The 5,229-nt window shown below is 43.3% G+C and overlaps 1 pseudogene; it reads left to right on the top strand.

Annotated features, from left to right (window-relative positions):
• Positions 1–301: 301 nt before the first annotated feature.
• LOC102818941 lies at positions 302–4,695 on the top strand (annotated as a pseudogene).
• The last annotated feature ends 534 nt before the right edge of the window (positions 4,696–5,229 follow it).

Raw genomic sequence — 5,229 nt, 5'->3', positions numbered from 1 at the left:
AGTCCAGTGCTCATCTTACAATGCCACACCAGGAGTCCAAACAGGTATAAGGATTAGGATTCCAATGTATACTTTGTAAGAAGATTTGCCAAAAGTGTTTTTGTGAGTTAGAGTGAGTGTGAGCAATATGCTTGAGTGATTTGTGTATGGGGGGAGGAGGGGGAGATCACGTATACTTGGAGGGAGGCTATGGTTTAGAGAAGACCTACTTCTTATTAATCAACTATCTTATTATCCAACATTTCATATAGTAAAAAATCTATCTGCCACCTCTGGGCTACCGCCTTGTCTACCCACCAAAATGGCGCTCGACCCCACAGGTACTAGTAGAAGGACTCCTCGTGTGGCACTGTAGGATCAACACTGGACTACAAACTAGAAGGTTGACAGTTCAAATCCACCAGGTGCTCATCGGAAACCCTATACAGGGTGGCTATGAGTTGAACCAACTTGTAGACATTTAACAACAACATAAGATTTTACCAAATGTTGCAAGGATTCTGGAATCCTTATGATAGTAAAATGCCAGAAATAAAATTCTGCAATGAACAGCTGTCTAACTGCTTATTACAATGATCCAGTCTTGTATGAAGAGTGCAAAATGGAATGCCTGAGACAAAGGGAAGAATTCAGAAAACCTGGAATTCCCACTAAGAAAAGGCTACCAAAGCTTCCCACAAGCATGTAGACCAATTTTTAAATTATATTCAGGAACGCAGATTATTTACAGAAGGCACAATAAGTGGTATTAATGGAATCAGGATAGGGAATATCTTTTTTTGCTTTATCCTAAATTATGGAAATGTTCATTTTATCTGAAATACAGTTTGTTTGTTTTTTTAAAAAAAATCTAATATCACACTATTTTGTGCATTAATGACATGAATCTAGCACTAATGAATGTTGAGGTGGGAGGTGAGGGAAATGTTGGTTGTGATTCCCAGCGGTTTGGCAATTGTGTCATGATGTAATTTGGTAGTAATATAATCAGGTAACTTGGCAGTTATGTAATGATGCGATTGTCCTCCATTTTTGCACACCACCACCAGCTGCTCCTCAGAAACCCTACACAGGGCCATTATGAATCAGAACCAACTCAACAGCACTAAAACAACAATAATCTGACCTTTGGGGAGCTCAGTGGCTCTGTAGGCTAAACACTGGACTGCAAACCACAAGGTTGGTGGTTCAAGTCTACCAGTTGCTCTATGGGAGAAAATGAGATTTTCTGTTCCTGAGAAGATTTACAGCCTTGGAAACCCTATATAGGGTCATTATGAGTCAAAACCAACTCCTCGGTGCTTAACAAAACAAGTTGACCTTTGGAACTTAACCATGTGGATAAGCAAGGAATGTTGTTAAATGCCTTTGAGTCAGTTCTGACTCAAACTCAGACCCTATACAGGGTTTCTGAGGGAGGAGTGACTGGTGGGTTTGAACTGCTGATCTTGTGGTTAACAGTCCAGTGCTTATCTTATAGCACCACACCCAGTTGCAGAAGAATGTGTGTAATAAAATTAATGTTATTTTAGTTAGTGGAATAGGTTTGAAAGTGACAGGGTAAATTAGTTAGTGGAATAGCTATGAAAATGACAGGGTAAAAGGGAACAGTGATGTTAGGGGTCCAAGGAGGAAACCTCAATAGGAGGTGACAGTTATAGAAACATCAAGGTGGTACTAAAGCTTTATCACAATTCAAATCACAGGGTCCCCAAACTTTCCCCAGTGGTAACTATTTGGCTTCCTAAAGATCTTGGATCCATACAGGACTCCATTAGAATACAGTCTAATATGAAATCCTTCTATGAGGATAGGACAGATACCATACTGCTGTTTCCAGCTAGTTAAGAGAGGGAATTTTAAGTCATTCAAGAGAAAGAAGTAATTTGATAGGAATAGAGACAGAGGAGTGGATATTGAAGATATGGTGAGACGTAGGGTAAAATGGCACGAATGGGGGCACTAAAGAAATGGGGGGCGGTGACGAGGAGAGAGAGGTGTTATTGGTATAGGATGGGAAGAGGAAAGGTGAACACGAGCCTGGGATAGCCAATGAGCAGCCTGATCATTAAGGGTTTTGTTTAGCGGATTGTTTTGTTTTGTTTTGTTTTGAGGAAAAGAGGTGGGAAAGTGTTCTAAAAGGAATGTATCTGTTACTAAATATGAACTCTTTTTTAAAATTAGTAATCATAAACATGCAAAACAATCTCCCTCTTTAGAATTCTTTTCTACTGGTTCTAACAGGTAAATTATAAAAGTCATTCCATGTGTAATTCTATCTTTATAGCACTTCAAAGTCATTTGTGTAATGGACCTGTGACAGTGGTAAGGAAAACCATTTTTTTAAGATTTTAAGAAACAGAAATCTGACAGAATAGGGAACCATATCACGTGGCTACATTGTGTGTGTACTTGAATGTGGAGGGCAGCAAACCCTCTCCAGTGGGAACGTCTCATCCCTAGTGTGTTCTAGCTTTTGTCAGGCACTTAATAACAAGATCTAGCAACACCAGGGTTAGAAACTAGTACAGAGTTCAGGCTTCCGGTCTGTCCTGTGCCAGCTCTTTGTACCACTCTGGAGGCCACCACACCATCTTGCTTGATTTCTGCTAGACACTGTGGATAGGTAAGCACTGACTGCTTCAGGATGACAATGGGTACAGCACCTTCCATGTCCTGGTTTCATAGGGTCACCACATTTTGGCATCTCCTGACTTGGAGCCTAAACTGGGGCAGACTGGCTCTTTCTGCTTTCAGGAGCCCCCAGGCTTCACGCCACTGTTTCTTTCCTTCCCAGCTCCACACAGGAATGTCACACCTCATCAGATGTCTTTGGCTTTTGCTGCAGCTGCTGGAGGCATTGTGCAGTGAGTATCCTGGGACAGCATGGGATCCACCAGGGCAAAATGCAGGGAGCAGGGAAGAGACAGTACTAAGGACCCCACTCAGGGTCTATCACCCCTCCCCACCATCTATTCTCCACTCTGTCCATCTCCCATCACCATCACTGGCTGGAGATGCCCAGGACAAGACAAGCTATTTGCTGGGCCATGAAAGAAATCAGGATGGGAAGGAGAAGTAAGATCAGAGGCAGCACAGAAATGAGGAGTAGATTGTATGTTTCCAGCAAGTGTGTGCTGTCCCTGTATCCTTAGGGATGGGGATGTGGTTTAATAGAAAAATTTCCAGGCTGGTACTTCTACCCAGCCTAGCTCCACAATGTTTCATCCCTCCACTTAGCAAGTCCTTCCCTCTAGTCTGCTGTCTTCACTGTCTTCAACATTCCAGAATCCAGAACATTAGCTTCATGCTTCCATCTCTCCATCTGCCCCACACAGACCTTTTCTTCCTCATCATCCCATAATTCCATTGCAGCATATGATCATGGGCAGTTCCTATGCACAAAGTACAGTGTGACATAAGGCAGCTCTCCTCCACTGCCAAGCCCTCCACTCCCCACCCTGTGCCCAGGATGAATGTGACATGTTTCCTAGGATACGGTCTCTTTTTTCCTTTTGTGGAAAATTCTGTCTATGCAATTAGTATGTAAACCCCTGGTGGACAAAGCTGTCTTATATTTCTTGCACCTCTGAATTTAGCAGGTGTCCTAGAAATATTTCTGAGATGTATTCTCCTGGTAACAGTATACAGGTCTGAGAGAAACAAACAGGCATCAAAGTATTTTACTGAAATCCAAAGAGTTAAAGGGCAGGATGGGTTTGAAGATTAGAGACGGCCTGGAATAGAGACTCCTCTCTCTGTCAGCCTAGCCCTTTGGAGGGAGTCTTCCGGAGTCACCGAGAGTTGGGGTCTAAGGAGACATGTTCCCACCTCAATCTTCACCTGAATTTTTCACTTACAGATGACCACTCTCTTTATTACAACTTCATGGTGATGCCTTGGACCAGACCCACACAGCCCTGGTGTGAAGTTCAGGGTTTGGTAGATGGAAAGCCTTTCCTTTACTATGACAGTATCAGCAGCAAAGCTAGACCCTTGGGTGACATGGGTATGAAAGTAAACACCACGAAGGCATGGGAAGAACAGACAAAAGTGCTGAAAGACTTGGGCAAAGAGCTCAGGCTTCTCCTGGCTGACATTAAGCAGGAGATCCACATGACCACAGGTAAGTGTAGAGGGACCCACAGCCTGAAGACAGTCAGCAGAGAGGGAAAAGTTAAAAGATTTGGATGAGGAAGGCCTTTGTGTTTATTTGTGTCAAGGAACTGAACATAGATTCAACCTCTTGAGGGCCATGGAACCTAGATTGTCAAAAAAAAAAGGAGGTGGGGGACAAGATCTAGGAGACAGCGATTAGGTCCCTAAGTGCATGGAGGGAAATAGAACTGATGGGAAGTGATGGGTGTGGCAAGAACAGAGACTGACCTCTTTGTGGATTGGGTTCAGATCCTCCCACCTTGCAGGTCAAACTGATTTGTCAGCAAAAAGCAGACCAGTACACCAGTTCATCATCAATGGAAATTCAGCATCAATGGACAGCTCTTCCTCTTGATTGACACAATGAATGCCAACTGGACTGAAGGTCACCCTGAAGCAAGGAGCATCAAGGAGAAGTGGCAGAAGGACAGAGAATTAGCAGAATATTTCAAGAAGATATCACAGGGAGATTGTAATTACTGGCTCCATGAATTCTTGGTGTTCTGGAAGAATATGCTGGAACAGAAAGGTAACTAAAGAAGGCAATAACGATGCATGAACTGTCTTGAAATTTACGCGTGTATGTATGAGAGGGAAAGAGTGATAGACTTATTCACTGATTCCTTTCTTATTTTCCTTCTCAGGAGTCTTCGTCTATCATAAAAATTTTTTACCCACCTTCCCTTTCTGTTGGGGACCGGCCTCGACATAGGTGTTTGGTTTACGAGGTGGGGATATCTGGGGGCGATAAAGATATAGAAAGACACACAAGGACACAAAGAGAGAGACAAAGAGATACCCCGAAACCAGAATGGATGCAGGACTGGCATCAGGCAGATCCTGCATTGCAAACATCTCAGCCATGAAGGCCGTAATATCCTGCATAGTAAACATCTTGGCTAAACAGGCAGTATGGTTGCAATGCTGGACTGAGCCCCCTACATGCTGTAACGCACGCCTTGCCAGTCGTAATGCACACTGGATTCGTCCTGCGCCTCCGTTTTATTTAGGGGAGGTACTTTACACAAAGCTGGGTGGGACTAAGACAAGGTACAGCTAACATACGTAATT

Source organism: Chrysochloris asiatica, unplaced genomic scaffold (genome assembly GCF_000296735.1).
Source record: "Chrysochloris asiatica unplaced genomic scaffold, ChrAsi1.0 scaffold00182, whole genome shotgun sequence".
Classification (NCBI taxonomy): domain Eukaryota; kingdom Metazoa; phylum Chordata; class Mammalia; order Afrosoricida; family Chrysochloridae; genus Chrysochloris; species Chrysochloris asiatica.
The sequence above is the reverse complement of the archived record's forward strand: the minus strand, read 5'-3'. Positions and strand labels throughout refer to the sequence as shown.